The sequence below is a fragment of the Trachemys scripta genome, chromosome 12, assembly GCF_013100865.1.
Source record: "Trachemys scripta elegans isolate TJP31775 chromosome 12, CAS_Tse_1.0, whole genome shotgun sequence".
Taxonomy (NCBI): domain Eukaryota; kingdom Metazoa; phylum Chordata; order Testudines; family Emydidae; genus Trachemys; species Trachemys scripta.
The window spans coordinates 36,165,617-36,176,759 of record NC_048309.1 but is presented as its reverse complement, the minus strand read 5'-3'; the positions used below and the strand labels follow the sequence as shown (position 1 = coordinate 36,176,759).

At 53.5% G+C, this 11,143-nt stretch overlaps 1 pseudogene; it reads right to left on the bottom strand.

The window, feature by feature from the left end:
* Window positions 1–389: 389 nt before the first annotated feature.
* Window positions 390–11,143, bottom strand: part of LOC117885376 — a 23,027-nt pseudogene continuing 12,273 nt past the window's right edge.

Below are 11,143 nucleotides of genomic sequence, written 5' to 3'. Positions count from 1 at the left end.
AGACAATCTTCTCCCCACAACATGCCCCCAATACCCAATGGATGAGAGGTGGGAGGGGGCGACTGTACTGTTTAATGGGCACGTAGTGAGGCGGGTGGTGGGCTCAGGCTGAGGGGCTCAGTGCCAGCCCGGGGAGAGTTGGGCTCCCGGATTTTCACTTGTGTGGATGAGAACTGGGCACCCAGAATGGGAAATCCCTCTGCAGGCCCCAAGCTGCCGGCCCGTGGGATAAGGGGAGAGGCTGAATGTCCCTGTGGAGACTCATAGCCGGCTTTGCCCAGGAGGGGCAGGGATGGGGCAGGAGAGCCCCCAGCAACAGAGGGCTGCACTGGAGTGAAAGGGGAAAGCAGGGGACCCCTTGCTCCCAGCCCATGGACAGCACCAGGGCTCTACAGGACTCTGATGAAGCGCACGGGCTGCTGCTGCCAGTTACAGCCCACACGGATCCTGCGGGTCCGGGATCTGGCCCTGTAGACACAGCACCCTGAGCGGGAGCCGGGCACCACCTGGCAGGTGGTGAGCTCGTAGAGTACTTTGCTGTCACAGTGCCGGATTGGGCTGCATCTCCCTCCCAGGACGCAGATGGCCTAGAGCTGGCTGGGTGGGGGTGTGGATGAAGGTGCTGGTGATTTTGCAGAAAGTGCGGCTCAGACCCCGGTGCTGCATCATGGTCTTTGCAGTAGCTCTGGTCGTTGAGGGCGCTGGTCTTGGGGAAATCAACATAATGTCTGAGGAACTGCTGGTTGCGGTTTCTTGACTGCACTGGGCCAGGCTGGTGGCCAGCAGGAGGAGGGTCAGGAAGAGCAAGGAGAAGGGTCTCCTCGGAGCTATGGCTGCGTCTGTCACTGGATCAACCTGCGGTGGGGAGGGGAGAGATGGATGGTGTCATAAATATAAAGGGAAGGGTAACAACCTTCCTGTATACAGTAATATAAAATCCCTCCTGGCCAGAGGCACCAAATCCTCTTACCTATAAAGGGTTAAGAAGCTCAAGTACCTGGCTGGTACCTGACCCAAAGGACCAATAAGGGGACAAGATACTTTCAAATCAGGGGGGGGGGGGGGAGGCTTTTGTTCTGTCAGTTCCGTGCGACTTTGGCCGGAGCAAGATCAAAGAAGCAAGCAATCCAACTCCTATAGAATTAGTAAGTATTTAGCAAGGAAATGCGTTAGATTTACTTTTATTTTGGCTTGAGAATGTTCTCTGTGCTGAGAGGGAGGGTATTCTTGGTTTTCTTTTTGTAACTTCAAAGTTTTGCCCAGAGGGAAACACCTTGTGTTTTGAATCTGATTGTCTGTGAGATTATCTTCCATTCTAATCTTACAGAGGTACTCCTTCCATCTTTTTTCTTTAATTAAAATTCTTCTTTTAGGAACCTGATTGATTTTTCATTGTTTTAAGATCCAAGGGTTTGGGTCTGTGTTCACCTGTACCAATTGGTGAGGATATTATTCTCAAGCTGTGATGAAGTGGGGGATTTTCTTGGTTTTTTCTTGTTTTCGGTGGGGTTTCAATGGTTTGCATGCAGAGGGGGTGGGACTCAGTTTCCCTGGGTGTTACTGGTTTAACGAGGAGAGGGGAGAGGGAGTTTGTTGTTACAGAGGACCAGAGAGGGAACTTGGGACCCCAGCCAATGGCCTGGAGGATGGATACCCCAGCGACCGGTGACCTGAGATCCCAATCCGGAGACCCAGCTCAGGAGTTGCAGCCGGTTCTGGCCAGTGGGAGAACAATGGGCTGCAGAGTAAGGACCCAGTGACCTAACCAGACGGTTCCAGCCAGGGGACAGAAGTGAGGAGAGGAGGCTCCAGTTTACGACCCTGTTTACCTGGAGAGAAGTCAATGGGCAGAGATGGGACTTGGGGCCGGGGGATCTCAGATGCCGAGCTGGGAAGCAGGGGGGCTCTGGCTTGGAGAGGGGGAGCAGGCAGAGCCCACCTGGATGCAGAGAGCCTGGGATGTGCTGGGCTGAGGGAGGCCAGGCCTGAGGCCCTGAGAGTTTCTTGTGCTGTGTTCAATTCTCAATAAACCCTCCTGTTTTACGCTGGCTGGGAGTCACTCCAGTCTAGAGAACAAGGTTGCATCAACCCCTTCGGGGGTGGAGGCCCGGGGGGGTCCAGAGCGAGTGGACTCCCTGAGGGGGCCCACAGCGAGAAACAGGTATGCTAAGGCTCAGAGAGGTGCAGCTCCAGGAGGTGGTGGGGCTTAACCCCGAGAGAGAGTGGACCCCCGAGAAGGGCTGTCGCACTGAAAGGGGCACCCCCCACGGACCTCACTGGGCCAAGAGTGGGCATGATCTGTGAGTCCGTGACACAAGCCTCCCCTGGAAAGGGGGTGTTGGGGATTGGGGGATTATTCTCAAGCCTGCCCAGGAAAAGGGGTGTAGGGGCTTGGGGGGATATTTGGGGAAGGTAGGGCTCCAAGTGGCCCTCCCTAAATGTTTGTTTAAATTGCTTGGTGGTGGCAGCATTACCTAATCCAAGGTACAAGGAAGGATTTGTGCCTTGGGGAGTTTTTAACCTAAACTGGTAGAAATAAGCTTAGGGGGGGTCTTTCATGCGGGTCTCCACTTCTGTACTCTAGAGTTCAGAGTGGGGAGGGAACCCTGACATGGTGACAGAGTAGTGGGATCATTTTGAACCAGAGATAATTTTGAATCAGAAACACAAACCTCAGGACAATTTTTTTCTTCTTCTTTTAGCTGCTTGGGGAAAGCAGGAGGTTTTTTCCTTTGCTCGCTCTTTGCCTGGAGGCAAAGGTGTTAGGTTTTTTTTTAACAAAGGTGTTAGCTACAGCCAGGGAATTCACAAGCAGTTTTTATTTCTTTCTTACTCTCGGGATTAGCTAGGATGACAGAAAGTGACGTCTAGAAAAAACTGGAATTAGCCAGATTTAAGGCTGAAGAGAAACAAAAAGAACATGATAGACAGATGGCCAGAGAAGAAGCTGCCCACAAGAGGGCTATGGAGGCCCAGAGGGAGGCCCAGAAGCATGAACTGGAGTTAGAGAGGATAAGGGCTAAGCAGAATGTACCAGACAACCCTGGAAATCCTTCTCCAGGTACCGCTTCCCATCCCAGAAAGTTCCCCACCTACAAGGCAGGCGATGATACTGAGGCCTTCTTAGAAAATTTTGAAAGGACCTGCCTTGGGTACAGCATCTCTACCGACCAGTACATGGTAGAGCTGAGACCACAGCTCAGTGGACCTTTAGCAGAGGTGGCGGCTGAAATGCGTAAGGAACACATGAACAGTTATGAATTTTTTTTTAAAAAGGCCAGAATTAGAATGGAGCTAACATCCGAGCATGCCCGTTGGCGGTTCAGAGCCCTAAGGTGGAACTCAGACGTGTCATTTACCCAACACGCCTGCCACATTGAAAAAAATTGGGGTGCCTGGATATCAGGAGCAAGTGTTAAATCTCTGGAAGATCTGTCTTTCCTAATGAAAATGGAGCAGTTCCTAGAGGGTATTCCTGACGAAATAGAAAGGTACATCCTAGATGGGAAGCCCAAAACTGTAATTGAGGCAGGGGAGATTGGAGCCAAATGGGTGGAGGCAGGGCCGGTGCAAGGATATTTTGCGCCCTAGGCGAAACTTCCACCTTGCGTGCCCCCGCCCCCCCCGCATCGCTTATTAAAAACTTTCAAAAATAATGTGGCACTGTTCATTAGAATTAATACACATTTGGCTTGAAAATTTATTAATTTAATTATTTAGTCTACATATTTAATGAAAAGAAATGAATAACCTGACAGTGCTGACATTGTTATTGTTTTCACTTTGCACAACATAGCATGGATCTTAAAATAAATCACATACATTATACACAATACACTGTCACAGGGTATTATAATTTAGAATTTATTTTTCTGTGAGGAAGGGAAGCAGACCAGGTTGAGTTAGTGGAGTATCTGGTTAGGTGGGGAAGGGAAGCAGACCGGGTTTGGTCAGTGGGGGTTCGGGTTTGGGTTTGGCTGGGGAGTGCAAGGGGAGTAGACCAGGTTCGGTCACTGGGAGGATCGGGTTTGGCTGGGGAGGGGAAGGGAAGCAGACCGGATTTGGTCAGTGATGGTTTGAGTTTGGTTGGGAGGAGAAGGAAACAGAATGGATTCAGGTCAGTGGGGGATTGGGTTTGTCTGGGGAGCGGAAGGGAAGCAGACAAAGTCAGTGGGGTATCGGGTTTGGTGGGGAGGGGAAGCAGACTGGGTTCAGTCAGTGGGGGTTCGGGTTTGGCTGGGGAGTGCAAGGGGAGCAATCTGCAGACCAGGTTCGGTCACTGGGAGGATCGGGTTTGGCTGGGGAGGGGAAGGGGAACAGACTGAGTCAGTGGGGTATCGGGTTAGGTGGGGAAGGGAAGCAGACCGGGTTCGGTCAGTGGGGGTGTCATAACTATAAAGGGAAGGGTAACAGCCCTCCAGTGTACAATACTATAATCTCTCCTGGCCAGAGACATCAAAATCCTTTTACCTGTAAAGGGTTAAGAAGACCGACCCAACGGACCAATAAGGGGACAAGATACTTTCAAATCTTGGTGGGGGGAAGGCTTTTGTTTGTGCTCTTTGTTTTGGGGGTTGTTCGCTCTTGGGACTAAGAGGGACCAGACATCAATTCATGCTCTCCAAATCTTCTGAACAAGTCTCTCATATTTCAAACTTGTAAGTAACAGCCAGGCAAGGCATGTTAGCTTTATCTTTGTTTTCTCAACTTGTAAATGTTCCTTTTTGCTAGGGGGATTACCTCTGTTTGCTGTAACGTTGAACCTAAGGCTAGAGGGGGTTCCTCTGGGCTCTTTGAATCTGATTACCCTGTAAAGTTATTTTCCATCCTGATTTCACAGAGATGATTTTTACCTTTCTTTCTTTAATTAAAAGCCTTCTTTTTAAGAACCTGATTGATTTTTCCCTGTGTTAAGATCCAAGGGGATTGGATCAGTGTTCACCAGGGAATTGGTGGAGGAGTCTCTCAAAGCTACCCAAGGAGGGAAAGGTTTTGTGGGGGAAGACAGAGTTTCCCAAATAACTCATAAATCATTTGTGTGGTGGCAGCAAAAGCAGATCTAAGCTGGTAGTTAAGCTTAGAGGTTCTCATGCAAGTCCCCCACATGTTTACCCTAAAGTTCAGAGTGGGGAAGGAACCTTGACAGGGGGTTCAGGTTTGTCTGGGGAGTGCAAGGGGAACAGACCGGGTTCGGTCACTGGGAGGATCGGGTTTGGCTGGGGTGGGGAAGGGAAGCAGACTGGGTTGATTCAGTGCGGTATTGGGTTTGGTTGGGAGGGGAAGCAGACCGGGTTCGGTCACTGGGAGGATTGGGTTTGGCTGGGGAGTGCAAGGGGAGCAGTCTGCAGATCGGGTTCAATCACTGGGAGGATTGGGTTTGGCTGGGGAGGGGAAGGGAAGCAGACCGAGTCAGTGGGGTATCGGGTTAGGTGGGGAAGGGAAGCAGACCGGGTTCGGTCAGTGGGGATTTAGGTTTGGCTGGGGAGTGCAATGGGAGCAGACTGGGTTCGGGTGTGGAGGGGGGCTGCAGGTGGGGTAGGATTCAAAGAGCCGCAAGGTGAAATGGGCGCTCTCCTCTCCAGTCCCTGGCATGCAGCAGCAGCGGGCCAAGTGCACTTGCAACAGGGCAATGGGAGCTTGTGGCCTGCTTTGCCTTCACGAGTCCGTGCTGCGCCCGAACTGGGGAGTTGAATGCTGGGCTCTCGCTCCGGCAGGGGGGCGTGGGGCAGGCAGGACTGTGAAGGCAGAGAGTGCGCGGCCCTCACGCCAAAGCAGGGTCGGGAGGGTAGAAAGCTGGGATGCAGGGAGGTGGGTTAAAGCGGCTTAGCCGCCCCTCCATGCAAGAGAGCCCGCAGAGCTGCGAGCCGCAGCCTCCGTCCCTTCTCTCCCCAAGGAGCAGAGTCTCTGCCCTGGAAAACCTGCAGCCCGCCCTCCAAGGAGCTGCCATGTGCAAGCCGGCCCTGCTTGCACCACACTGACAGCACAGCTCAGCCCCAGCATGTGGGGGGTTTACACTTCCCGCTGCAAGCTGCTCCACTCTCCTTCTGGCTGCTGCTATGCAATCTGCAAGACAGAGGAGCTAGTACTGTAATAATGGACCTACCAACACAGCAATCTGTACAATTATTGATTCACAATCAAAGGACTTCGCTGGCTTTCTAAATGGCAGGAGTCGGAGAGCAATTGGGAGTATGGTTCTTATCTTGTCCTCCCTACAGTCTGTGATCTAATCAAAGGACTTTGCTGGCTTTCTAAATGGCAGGAGACAGGAGTCGGAGAGCAATTCACTGGGAGCATGGTTCTTATCACGTCCTCCTCCCTATAGTCTGCGATCTAATCAAAGGACTTCCCTAATCGCTGGCTGTCTAAATGGCAGGAGAGCAATTCACTGGGAGTGTGGTTCTTATCTACGTCCTCCCTACAGTCTGCATCTGCAACCTGCGTCTTGATTGCTATCTGGTCCTATTTTTAGGCACCGCTTTTCAGCGCCCCCCAAATCTTGGCACCCTAGGCGGCCGCCTAGTTTGCCTAGTGCTTGCACCAGTCCTGGGTGGCGTGGCAGAAAAGAAAAAAACTAGTAGCAGTTGGAGCGAATATCAGAAGGGGCAACCCGAAACAAAACCCTACCACGAGGGGCAGCCCAAGGCCCCACCTACACCCCAAGGAAAACCCCAAACCCCTTATCGTCCCACCACACCAGTCTCCAGCAACCCACCTCGCCCCAGTGACCAGTCCGCAGGGCGATGTTTTAAATGTAATGAGCTAGGGCATATAAAGGCCAACTGCCCCAAGAACCCCAACAGATTGCAGTTCATTACACCAGAATCATACCAAAGGTCCCCAGGCCCAGATGCCTCCCAGATACCCTCAGAGCGAAGGGAAACCATGAGTGTGGGTGGGAAGAAGGTTATCGCGTGGAGGGACACTGGAGCACAAGTGTCAGCTATCCACCAATCCTTAGTGGACCCCAAATTCATTCAACCCAGAGGCCCCGGTGATGATTCAACCCTTCATGTCAAACTCTTTAAACTTGCCTACCGCCAAGTTGCCTGTCCAGTACAAGGGCTGGTCAGGAATGTGGACTTTTGCAGTCTATGATGATTATCCCATTCCCATGCTGCTGGGGGAAGACTTGGCCAACCATGTGAAGCTAGCCAAGAGGGTGGGAATGGTCACCCGCAGCCAGGCTAAGCAAGCCTTCACACCTAGCTCTGTCCCTGAGCCTTCTACAAGGGCCCAGTCTGTGTTACCCGAGACCCAGACTGAGGTGATGGAACCGGACCCCATGCCAATGTCTGCAGCAGCAGTAGTGGATCCAGTCGCAGAGACCCAGACAGAGCCAGTCCCAGAACCGGAACTGGCGGAGCAACCAGCACCAGCACCATTGCCAGCACTGAATCCAGTGCTTGCAAACCCGTCTACAACTCCAACGCCAGAGGGCACCAGCAAGCCTGCACTGGCAGCAGCAGATAACCCTAGGCAAGAGACTCAGCAAGAGCCTGAAATACAAGATACTGCACCAGCAGAGAGCAGTTCACAGTCCACAGAAACAGCCCCATCACCTACATCCCTTCCAGAGGGACCAAGCCCAAGTCCACAATCCAAGGAGGAACTGATGCCTCCAGCATCAAGGGAACAGTTCCAGGCCAAGCAGGAAGCAGATGACAGTTTCCAGAGAGCTTGAACAGCGGCATGGAGCAACCCACCGCCTCTCAGCTCTTCTAATCAATCCAGAGAATTAAAGGTTTGTCAGTTTACAGCCCAGGGAGGAGATGACGCTGAGTGGCCTGAAGGTGTCTGCTATGAAGGAAAAAGTGACGGTGGCATGGAAGAGGTGAACCTGTCCATGACCCTTGGACATATGCAGCGACAGCAGATCAAGGAGCTGTGCACTATCTTCGCACCAATGTTCTCAGCCACCCCAGGATGGACCAAACGGGCATACCACTCCATTGACACAGGTAATGCTCACCCAATTAGAGCCCAACCTTACCGGGTGTCTCCTCAAGCCAAAACTGCTATAGAATGGGAGATCCAGGACATGCTACAGATGGATATAATCCGCCCCTCTAACAGGGCATGGGTATCTCCAGTGGTTCTAGTTCCCAAACCAGATGGGGAGATACGCTTTTGCTTGGACTATGGTAAACTAAATGCTGTAACTCGCCCAGACAACTATCCAATGCCACGCACAGATGAGCTATTGGAGAAACAGGGATGTGCCCAGTTCATCTCTACCTTAGACTTAACCAACGGTACTGGCAAGTACCACTAGATGAACCCGCCAAGGAAAGGTCAGCCTTCATCACCCATGCAGGGATGTATGAATTTAATGTGCTCCCTTTCAGGCTGCAAAATGCACCTGCCACCTTCCAAAAACTTGTAGATGGTCTCCTAGCGGGATTGGGAGAATCTGCCGTAGCCTACTTCGATGATGTGGCCATCTTTTCTGATTCATGGACAGAACACCTGGAGCATCTGCAAAAAGTCTTCAAGCGCATAATGGAGGCAGGACTAACTGTTAAGGCTAAAAAGTGTCAAATAGGCCAAAACAGAGTGACTTATCTGGGGCACCAGGTGGGTCAAGGAACTATCAACCCCCTACAGGCCAAAGTGGATGCTATCCAAAAGTGGCCTGTCCCAATGTCAAAGAAACAGGTCCAATCCTTCCTAGGCTTGGCCAGATATTACAGGCAATTTGTACCACACTACAGCCAAATCGCTGCCCCACTGACAGTCCTAACCAAAAAGAAACAGCCAAATGCAGTTCAGTGGACTGAAGAATGTCAGAAGACCTTTAACCAACTTAACGCGACAATCATGTCTGACCTTGTGCTAAGGGCCACAGACTTTGACAAACCGTTCCTAGTCAGGGAGCTGCCCCCAGCTGGCATAGGCCCCCCTGCAAGGGTAGGGGGTGGCTCACAGCCCTGGGTACCCCGGGGAGGAGTCACCCCGTGGCATGGGGCAAAGTGGGAACAGAGGTGCATGCAGCCCCTGGCAGGAGGAGGGAATGGAGGACCCTGGTCTGGAGGGGGCACAATTGGGGGCATATGGAGACCCTGCCAGGGAAGAGATTTGGGGGCATTGCATGGGACCCTGAAGTAGAGGGGGGGCACCCATGGAGCTTGGGGGCGGAAAGGGGAGATGAGAGGAGCCCCTGGCGGGTATGGGCCCCAGGGTTGTGAAAGCTTCTCCTGTGTGTGCAGGGTTCTCCAAGCCATCATGGTGACAGCCGCCTGCCCCAGTCCACAGGGAGCAAGAGGGGATCGTTTCTGATGCCTGCGACATCCCAACCGCCAACCGCCACCTGGCGAGCCAGCAGGGTTCGGCAGTGCGCGATGGGCCCTCGGGCGTCACCCTTCCTGGGATGGGGTTGGGCCACGCCGCACTGCTGGGCTCGTGGGCAGCCCAGGTAGGGCCAGATCTAGGCCAGCCCTGGGACTGTGGGGGTATCAAAGCCCCGAGCCCGTGAGCACCGGGGGACCCTGCAGGGGGAATGGGACAGGATCCGGTGCAGAGTGGGCCTGGCAGGGCCCCATAGCTGATGCCAGTGGAGAGGGGTGGCTGGGAACCAGCCCTGGGGCCAGCCCCTCTATGGCCGTTATCTGTGGGGTCTGGGCTGGTCAGGGGGAAAGAGAGAGAAGAAACTGAGCATCAGACTGGACAGTGTATCCAGCCAGCCCAGCCTGCCCCGGATCCCACTTAGCCCAGCCAGCCCGGCCTGCCTCAGATCCCCCTGGCCCTAGCCAGCCTGACCTGTCCCAGATCCTCCTGGGCCCAGCCTGGCCTTCCCTACTCCAAGAGGACACATCAGGGGATCAGATAGTGACAAGGAGACACAGAGAGTCAGAAAGTTGGCAACCCTAACACTAACAACACACACACCTGGACACACACACACACACACAAACACACTCTGCACCCAGAGCTGAAGGGAGTTTCAGTTTGGAACTGGCTGGGAAATAAAGAGGGGCACTCCAACGAACAGGGCTCTGGCCTCCCTGGGGCCCCCAGATGGGGTCCTGTTGTCTGTATTGGCAAGACCTGTTTTGGACTGTGTTCCTGTCGTCTAAATAAACCTTCTGTTTTACTGGCTGGCTGAGAGTCATGGTGAATCGAAGGAAGCCGGAGGTGCAGGGCCTTGTCTTCCCCACACTCCGTGACACCCACCCACAGCCTTTGCAGCGCTGTCCAGCCAGGCTGGCTGGGACCCTCCTTTCAGAGACAGGCCAAGCTGAGGTTTGTCTCCTCAGGGAAGGATCAGGGTGTGTCTCAGTCCCCCCGTGACACCCCCGATGCCCATTGTCTGTACCCTAAACAGGACACCCCTCCCCTGAGGGATTTGTTTTTCCCTGGAGATTTTCCTTGTGACTTCACACCCCAAGGCTCAGCGTCAGGCTCAGCAGGGAAAATAGGCCCATTGAGAGTGCTAAAATGCCCCCATCCCTCCAAACACGCAGACTGATTCTGCATTGGCTGGAAAGTGTTTTATTGCAAGAAGCAGCAAGGAAACAAAACTCAGGGACAGCTTCCAGGGCCCCACCTGAGACGATCTTCTCCCCACAACATGCCCCCGATACCTAATGGGTGAGTAATGGGAGGGGCAGCTGTACTGCTAGGGTTACCATTCGTCCGGATTCCCCCGGACATGTCCGGCTTTTTAAGCTAAAAATAGCATCCGGGGGGAATTTGTAAATGTCCGGACTTCCCCCCCATGCAGAGCACGCGCGGCTAACAGTGCTGCCGGCCGGACGGTGTCACTTACATGGGGCTCTGACACTCAGCAGCAGAAATCACTCCCTCCCTCCCTGCATCGCAGATTGGCTCCGGCAGTCTGGAGCTCCTCCCCCGCTGCTGCCCAGCGGCTCAGGCAGTTCCTGAGCAAGTTCACCGAGACATTAGGTGAAGAAAGGCCAACAACAAGGGGGCCAGGGGGTCGGAGAAGGGGCAGGGAGGTTTTGGAGGGGGCAGTCAAGAGACGGGGGGGCTTTCTCGGGGTGTGGATAAGGTTTTGGGCAGTCAGGGTACAGGTAGGGGGTAGGGTCCTGGGGGGCATTTGGGGGGGGTCTTAGGAGGGGGCAGTTAGGGGACAAGGAACAGGGAAGCTTAGGTAGGGGGTGGGGTTCTGGAGGGCAGTTAG